Source organism: Leucoraja erinacea, chromosome 4 (assembly GCF_028641065.1).
Source record: "Leucoraja erinacea ecotype New England chromosome 4, Leri_hhj_1, whole genome shotgun sequence".
In the NCBI taxonomy this organism is placed as follows: domain Eukaryota; kingdom Metazoa; phylum Chordata; class Chondrichthyes; order Rajiformes; family Rajidae; genus Leucoraja; species Leucoraja erinaceus.
This window is the reverse complement of record NC_073380.1, coordinates 64048232-64057716: the sequence shown is the minus strand read 5'-3', so window position 1 is coordinate 64057716 and position 9485 is coordinate 64048232. Positions and strand designations below refer to the sequence as shown.

The following is a 9485-nucleotide window of genomic DNA, read 5'->3' as shown; positions in this document are numbered from 1 at the left end:
GCTGCTATCTCATCAGCGCACAAGATCCAGGTTCGATCCTGACCTTGTGTGCTGTCTGTGTGGAGTTTGCACGTTCTCCTTGTGACCGTGTAAGCCTCCTCCAGTTTCCTTCCACATCCCAAAAACGAAGATCTCAGAGAAAATCCACGCGGTCACAAACTCCGTACAGACAACACCCGGAGTCGGGATCTAACCCAGGACTTCGGCACTGCAAGGCAACAAGTCTACCACTGCGCCACCATGTGGGAGAGGGAATGAAAAGAGGTGGTTAAAAGGGAAATTAAGGATACATATAGAATCAAAGAAATGTAGCTGGAGAGAAAGAGGCCATTTGGCCTATTGTGTTTGTACTGGCAGAACAATTCCACATCCTTTTCCCTAGACATTTCCTGAGGGCACTGCTAATTATTGCCAAGAAAAAACCAAAAGGGAAAAAAAGCCAAAAGGTAAACAAAATGCCAAAAAAGTGGGGGGGGGGGGGGAACGCAAAAGGGAAAAAAAGCCAAAAGGGAAAAAAAGCCAAAAGGGGGAAAAAGCCAAAAAAAAACACCCCATCTCCCTATAGATGCTGCCTGCTGAGTTACACCAGCATTATGTGCCTACCTTCAATTTAAACCAACATCTGCAGTTCTTTCCTACCCAATAAAGTCTGTGCTCATTGCTCTAACTGATGGCTGTCTGAAGTAGGGTCTCGATCTGAAACGTTAGAAACGTCAGTAATTCCTTTTCTCCAGTGATGATATCTGACCTGCTGCGTTACTCCAGCTTTTTGTGTCTATCTTCAATTTAAACCGGCATCTGCAGTTCCTTCCCACACATGATGGTTATATAGGTTGTGTCTGATGCAAACGGTTTCTTCTGAAATAAGTAAAATGCGTGGGAGGATAAGCTGTCAGTAAAACCATGCCCATGCAGCCCAAATCCACTTACATCTCTGCTCTAAAGTTGCTCATAGGCAGGGCACCTCTCTGAAGAGGAGCAGTGTGAGAAAGAGAACAGCTGGACCAACATTGGAGAATAGAATGCAGACCTGAATAAGGTATAGCTGGATTTTTTTTTTAAACTTCCATTCTACCATCTGGGCTTTCTCTGAGATCTTCAGTTTCCTCCCACACTACAAAGACGTACAGGTTTGTAAGTTAATTGGCTTGATAAATATAAAAATTGCCTCTAGCGTTAATGTGCGGGGATCAGTGGACCGAAGGACCTGTTTCCGCTCTGTATCTCTAAATTAAACTAAAAACTAATGTACATTTTTTAGGAAGATGAGGAGAAATTTCTTTAGTCAGAGGGTGGTGAATCTGTAGAATTCTTCGCCCCAGATGGCTATGAGTGGATATTTTTAAGGCAGAGATAGATTCTAGATTAGTAGAGGTGTCAGAGGTTATGGGGAGAAGGCAAAATTAGGTTAGGAGGGAGTAGATCAGTCATGATTGAATGGCGGAGTAGACTTGATGGGCCGAACAGCCTCATTCTACTCCTTTTCCTTATGAGTCACAACCTCAGACTAATAATGTGCAGTTTCAAAGATGTTGATAGCATTTCTAAATATTCCCCATTTATCAACAATGGGTTAATCTCCTCAAATATTTTGGGAGGTGGAGATGGTGCCTGATGAACTAGAATGTGAATCGCAAATTGAATTGGATTCCAAGTTATGGAATGAAATAGTACAAATGTTGGCTGCTTTCCCAAGGGACCTCAAGACAGCCGTAGACTTGCTAAAGTGATCAAAATGGACTAAATAAATAAAGGCAAGTTGTAATGGAGTGGCCTTTTGGGACTGAGAGTTTGCAGATGACACTAAAGTATGCGGTATCATAGACAGTGAAAATTGTTATCAAAAATTACAGCAGGATCTAAATCAGTTGGGCAAATGGTCTGAGCAATAGTTAATGGAGTTTAATCCAGAAAAGTGCATGGTGGGTTTTTTTTTGAAGATATTTGAGGATATGGTTGGTTAAATGGACAATGGCAGTGGTACATTTAGAACTTCAGAAGGTATGTGATTAGTGTAGTATACTGCTGGCTATTGAGAATTGGCTGACAGACAGAAACCAAGGATTGGGAATAAATAGGTGGGTAACACAGGAACCTTGATTATTCAGTCTTCTTCAACTAGTTGGATGAGGAAGCCAAATATCACATTTCCAATTTTACTGATGATACAAAACTTGGGAATTGTTTGAGCAGTGAGAAGGATGTAAAGAGGTTTTAAAGAGAGAGTGTGTGGGCCAGAACATAAAAGAAGGAATATAATATGGCAATGTGAAGTCATCTACTGTGGCACATAAAACAAGTTTAAATTGCTTTATTGTTGTGTGCACTGAGATACAGTGAAAAGCTTTTGTTTGCATGCTATGCAATTAAATCAGGTAATACTGTACATTAATACAATCAAGCCATACACAAGCACAATAGGTAGAGAGAGGAGAAACAGACAATTTCTCAACATTGTAGCATAATCGTTTCTGAGAAAAAGTCCAATGTTCACAATGATGTTGGGTGGAAATTAGGAAATGTATCCTAGCTTCTGGAAGGACCGTTCAGAATTCAAATAACAGTGGAAGAAGCTGTTCCAGAGTCTGAAGGTACGTGCGTTCAAGCTTTTATATCCTCTTTGTGGTGGAAACGGAAAAGTGAAAAATGACAAGGGTGGAAAAGGTCTTTGATTATGTTGGCTGCTTTCCCAAGGGAGTGAAGTGTAGATGTAGTCAATGGTGGGACGTCTGGTCTGTGTGCTGGAGTGATCCACAACTCTGCAATTCCGTGTGGTCTTGGGCAAAGCTGTTCCCAAACCAAGCTATGATAAAACCTGGCAGTACGTTTTCTACAGTTCAACTGTAGAAGTTGGTAGGAGTCTTTAAATTAATGTCAAATATCCTTGTCTTCTGAGGAAGTAGAAACGATGGTATGCTTTTTTGGTGATGATAGAATTCAGTGGCTCATATTATTTTCTTCATCTAAATCCATTCTGTGCTTTAACCCAATAAGGCGGTTTCAATTATGTCAATGTATCATCATCATAATGAGCTGCCCGATGGTACTGCAGACTGCTGTTGTGGTGATCTGGAGGATGAAGCGTACCACCGCCATCTTGCTGGAGGGAGCAATAAGAAGCAGGATCCATCCATTCCTTTCTGAAAACTTGAGGTTATTTTCAACATGGCATCCATCTAATGGTTAGGGCAGTGCCTCATACTCTGGATCGAACCCAGCTGTAAAAGATAGAATAGTTTATGGGCCATTCTCTGGAAAGTGAACCAAAAATGTCACACATGTGGTCAGATGGCATCACATAAAGTAAAAAATACATTAAAAAATTATTGTAAGATTAATCTTATTCATTGCTATTTTCCTACCTACAGAACTATAATGCATGTCTGCTAAAGATATGAACATTCTAGCTTTTTAAAATTCACATGGTTTGTAAGATAAAACCGAGTTATGGAAGAAAGTTTCCGTGTGAGGTCACACACGTGACCAGTCATAATTGACCTCTCACCCTAAACAAACATTGTCGGCATAACATAAACATTTCTCTTGATAAGCTTTGAAAAAAAATGACCAAGCTGCCCCATCTAAACTAGTCCAATTTGCTTGCATTTAGCCCATATCCCTCTAAACCTTTCCAATGCATGTACCTGTCCACATATCTTTTAAACCATAGGTTGTAGGTGAGAAGGGAAAAAGTAATAGGGAACTGAGGGGCAAGTTTTTCCACTTAGACAGTGGATGGTATAAAGAACGAGCTGCCAGGGAAAGTATTTAAGGGACAATTACAATATTTCAAAGATACTTGGACAGGTACATGGATAGAAAAGATGTAGAGGGATATGAACCAAACGGAAGTAATGAGACTAGTTCATATGGGTCATCTTGATTGACAGGGTTAAGTTGGGCCAAAGGGCCTATTTCTGTGCTGCATGACTCTTTAGAAAGTATTGTTAGCTGGTGAACAATTATAAACAGAACAGATTATTGTTATGGAAAGACACTCTGGCACCATCTATTAACAAAAAGATGCACAAAATCAAGGAGTTTCTGGTCTGGTCTTGCTAAAGTAAAATATCAGATGCAGCCAGTTATAAAACTCAGTTTGGTTCCTAAAGTCATGCGTTCATTGAGCACAAATCTACTGAAGCAAGATTTCATGAAAGACATCTCAAAATATTACGGATTGTTCTTTAATCAACATTCATTATGATGTTTCTCTCTTCAGTGATGTTTCTGGATGGGCTGAATGGGCCTCATTTTGTTTTTTTATTTCCAACATCTGCCATTTTTTGTTCAAATTTACCTCCAATATCCCCTGCTAGTACTAGACTAACAGACTGAAGATGGGTCACAACCCACAATGTTGGCTGACCATAGAGGTTTGCATGACCCATTGAGCAACACATTTTGTTTTTTGATCCAAGATTCCAGCATCTGCAGATTCCCATGGCTCTAAATTACAGTGTACAGTTTCTTGACATTTAATGATTGGGGCCAGCTGAAAAATAAAGACTTTTGATGCCTGCAACTTGCATTTGTGTAATTGAGATCTTCAAGAAAATGTCAGCTTGTGTACAATTGTTTCACACTAACCATGTTGTATGATACCTACTACCCAGCCTGAATCTCAACTCCCAGCCCGAACTTTGCATCTTTTGTTACGAAGCACTACAAATAAAGAAATAGGACATCCAGACAAAATAAATGTAAATGGCAGGCTTGGGGAATACATTTTTTCTGGTGATTTTTAAGAGACTGTCAGTGAGGAATAAATCTCTCTTTTTGGTTGCGCTTACCAGAGGCTTTGTTGGAATGAACGAGGGAACATTGCAGATGCTCTGGATCTCCTTGGGCAAGCCGGCAACTGTCAGTTGCAGATTGGCCAGGTTAAGCTCATTGGTGCACAGAAGGTCCATGATAGCCAAGATCTGAGAGCATGGGTCCATCAATCTTTAAGAAAGAAAAAAGTTTAAAAACAAAATCAACAGTAAAGGCAACTGAATTAAACATTTTTTTAATTGAAAATCTTTTTGAATGTAAATGTTCACACTTACATAGACGACTGGTGACTTCTGCTTGCCCAAGACAGCATAGAAGGAGGGTTGAGGAGGAAGGTTACTGGGAGTGGAGGTGCTCCGTATCTGTTGGTGAAATCGGATACAGAGACAGAGGCAAGGGCACAAGAGAATCAGTGAACTAGTTTAGTTTAGAGATACAGCGCAAAAACATCCCCGCACATTAACACTATCACGCACGGTAGGAGCAATTTATAATTTTTACCGTACCCAATTAACCTACAAACCTGTACGCCTTGAGTGTGGGAGTTAACCAAAGATCTCAGAGAAAACGGACACAGGTCACGGGGAGAACGAACAAATTCCACAGAGAGCTCCCGTAATCAGGATCAAACCCGGGTCTCTGGTGCTGTAAGGCAGCAACTCTACGCTGCACCACCATTACGCCCTTGGTTGAGGCAGCAGTTGGCTGAGGTCTGGAGATACCAGATGTGGACAGTCCCCCTTAGTTCTCGGCGTTCTCCCACGCAGGGTCCTACTTCGTTCTCCGCAGCACGTCTTCTTTGGTTTTCCCTCTTGGCGGTCCCCCAACGCCGGATTCTCCTTTGTTCTCGGCGGAGCGCCCGACCTCCAGCACCCACCGCCAACACCTTACCCCACCTCGACCGCCAGCTCTACCTTCTTGCCGACTGCTGACACGACCTCCTCGCAAACCACCCAGGCCAAATTCTATCGTCGTCGGGTCCACTCTTGAAGGCTCCGTAGCTCCGACCCAGAGTTGGGCCACAGGGATGCATCAACCAGCTTCTCCCACTGCTTGTGGCTTCCTGGGAGGCGTTTGTTCTGTTCTGTTTCTTGTCTGTTATGATGCCTTGGGTTTCCCAGCAACGAGCTGTGTCAGGGTTATGCTGCTCTGGCTCTCCTCTATACTACTAAAATACTGGATCTTTTCCTCCTCCCTTAAACCCCTTTTGCCTTCTTTTGGCTAGTGTTGAGTCGATGGCCGCTCTACCCCCTGGCACGTTGCTGGCAGTCACCTCAGAGTAGGTCACCGAAGTCTGCAGGAAGACATTTCGGTGGTTCCCCACGCCGGCTCCTCCTTTGTTCTCAGCGGCGCATCCAACCGACCGTCAACCCATTCTTGACCCCCAGCCCAACCTCCACATCTACTGTCTAAACCCGAGAGCTGGGTCTTTTCCTCATTATTGCCTCACCACACCATTGAAGGAATCTGCACAAAGTGCTTCGTCAAAAAGGCACCTATCATCAGAAAGATGATGCAGGAACCAGGGAACTATCCCCTCCAGGATTAAAACAGCTTTTCGTCAAGCTTGAAACCCAACTCAATCAAGGGGGAAAAAAGCTCAATCTCTTGTATCATCAAATAGAGAAAAATGTCATCCAAATTAAATGGACATGGCATACTATGGGAGTGAAATATTACATCTCTTTTCACTGACTCTTTAAAAAAAAACGTTTGTTGGGAATAAAATAATTCAGTGGCTTTTTACATACCGTATGTTGGACTGGGCGAGAGAAGGTAACAGATGCACCGGATCTCCTCAGGCAGGACAGTGACTCTCAGCCTGGACGCCTTGTATCATCCTCCAGGGCCAGGTTAAGCTCATTGATCCTCAGTAGCTCTACAACCGCCGATGTCCCATCTTTCAGTGCAGATCGATCTCAAATTAATATCCAAGACACTGCAGGTTTATCAGAGAAATTATAGTTGTTCTTCATTGTGTTTCTTTTGTGATCCTGGGATTTTTCTGTCTTGCGAGCAGTGTATCCCCAGAGCACTTCAGGATCTTGGGCATCTTTCTTTTGGCCAAGTCCTTGTGGTGAATCTAATAGTATTGCACAGTGGAGACCAGCCTACTTCACCAATGATTATCTCCATCCTCTTCTGGTCTGTGGTGATGCTTTGGTTTCCCCAGGGAAGAGAAGTGTCAGGGCTCTATTGCTCCTGCCCTCCTGTATATTCATGGCTGGGCCTTTTCCTCCTACTTTTAATCTGTGTTGACTTGGTTGTGCCTCTGTCCTCTGGCAAGTAGAGGTTTCATTCCCAGACTCCTTGGCTTTCAGGTGTCGCTTTCTGCACATTTCATCTGGCAACCTGAGCGTTGCAAGGGGTGTGAAGTGAGGTTTCACTTCAATCACCTGGCAGTTTGGACATCCTACAATGTTGGAGTTAACATTCAAGTATCTATTTTATTGCATGTGCTGCAGCTAAGGAGAGATTATTGGGTTGAAAGCAGGGATAGTTCAGAAAAACATTCTTCATGGGATCCATTAGGTTCCACATCTCTGGTTCCTCAGACAAACTATTATAGACTTCTTAACCTTCTGCCAGATTTATCATTAGACATTGGTAAAGAAGCAATGGATTAATCAATACAACATGTTATGTTCACATCACACAAGAACAAGCCTGTAAGTTATCATGATCACCATTCCTCACTTTGCATTGTGGCTAAATACCAAAAACCTTTTACCCAGCCTGAAGATAAAATGCTGGTCTGAACTTCACATAAAGTCTACATGTGTAAGCAAATAAAGTAATAAAGCATCCAGATTAAAAATGCAAATTGCTGCTTTTTACGGTGCCTCTTAAAAGACTCTGAGCAGCCCAAGGCCTGTTCTTTCAAGGTTCAAGAACGGAATCTCCCCGTCAACCATCAGGTTCTTGAACCACATTGCACCAGCAACACACTCCTTCTAAACCACAACAATGGCAGCTCCACAAAAATTGTTTTTGTATTATCATGGTCTACTTTCCCATAGCTAATAATAACATGAGACAAGATATCCATTTGATTGCTGTAATGGATATCAACTCCAATATATGCCAATATAACAATTTATTTATCTGTTATTGCTTAGCATGTGCTTTCATTTCACCGGTTGAATTGGTGAGGGCTCCGTTTATTGGTAAAAAGATGCATAATTCCCAGAGATTCTATCTTGCTAGCAGAATCCTCTCCGAGCTGGTCAGGCTGTTTGACATCTTTCTTCCGGCTTTGCCCTTCTGGTGAATCCAATGAAACTGCAAAAAGGAGTCCAGCTTGGTTCTCAATCGTCATTAGCTCTAGTTACTTCTGGTGAGTTGCAATGCTTTGGTTTTCCCAGAGACAATCTGTAGTAGGGTTTTGATGCTCCTGTTCCTCTCATGTATGTTCCTCATTTTGTCCAGTGTTGACTTGGGGGTGGGTTCTGTCCTATGACAAAGATAGGTTTCATTACCAGAGATCCCTTGGATTTCAGGTGTTGCTTTCTGCAGTTGACATACCTATCATTGGCACTTGCTCCTCGTCGGCTTCTCTTTGACCTCCGGGACCCACCGAGGGCCCGTCTTCAGCTGTCGAGTCCTCGCTGGGACGGCTCCGTCCGTCTTCCTCGCTCCCTAAGGGTCCAACTCTTTATCCGTCTCGCTTGGGTGATGAAATTGGGTCATTTGTCATAACTATCTTTGCCACTTCTCTTCTTCATCATCTTTCCGGTACCCACCACGGGGCAAGTCCAACCTCCGGCACCCACCGTGGGCCCGTCTTCAGCTGCCGAATCCTCTCTTGAAAGGCAAACCTTGAACTCTTTAACATCTTCATTTGTGTTTCCCACCAACAAGTAGCTTCAGTTATGATGCTCATGCTCTCCTGTTTGTTCCTGAATGGGTCTTTTCCTCCTCGCTATCACTGGTATTTTCTTTTGTTCAGTGTTAAATTGGTCCAACCACAACCTAGAGTTCTGATGCTTCTGTTCTTCCTATGTATGTTCCTTCCGCATTTTGTCCAATGTTGATTTGGGTGTGGGTTCTGTCCTATAACAAGGATAGGCTTAATTACCAAAGATTCCTTGGCTTTCAGGTGTCGAGTACTGCAATTGTTGTTGACAGCTGGAGAGGGCCAAAATCACAGCCGTAACTGGTCGCGTTTTTTCTAAAATCAATATACAGCGCAAACAGGAAGTGGTCAAGATTAGTTTTAATTATATAAATAATGAGACAAGATATCCATTATATTGCTGTAATGGATATCAACTCCAATATAGCAATTTTTTTTTTTTTTTAATTGCTTAGCATGTGCTTTCTTCTGATGCTGCTGTTCCTCCCCTGTATGTTCCTTCCTCATTTTGTCCAGTGTTGTCTTGGGTGTGGGTTCTGTCCTAAGACAAGGATTGGCTTCATTACCAGAGATACCTTGGCTTTCAGGTTGACAGTTCCGCATTGATCATAACTACCAATGGCACTTGCTCCTTTTTGTCTTCACTCCGACCTCTGGAAACCACCGAAGGCCCGTCTACGTCCAGCCTCCAGAACCCGTCGTGGGCCCGTCTTCAGCTGCCGAATCTTCTCTTGGACGGCACACCTTGCTCACTTGAACATCCTCACTTGTGTTTCCCAACAACATGCAGTGTCAGTTATGATGCTCATGAAGTCCTGCTTGGTCCTGGCTAAGTCTTTTCCTCCTAGTCATT

At 42.9% G+C, this 9485-nt stretch overlaps 1 long non-coding RNA gene across 1 annotated transcript; it reads right to left on the bottom strand.

Annotated features, from left to right (window-relative positions):
* Positions 1 to 563: 563 nt before the first annotated feature.
* Positions 564 to 9067, bottom strand: LOC129696500 (uncharacterized). The gene is made up of 3 exons (XR_008723333.1): positions 5052 to 9067; positions 4794 to 4947; positions 564 to 3218 (listed from the first exon to the last, which is right to left on the bottom strand). It is a non-coding gene; the product is annotated as an uncharacterized LOC129696500 (long non-coding RNA).
* Between the last annotated feature and the right edge of the window lie 418 nt (positions 9068 to 9485).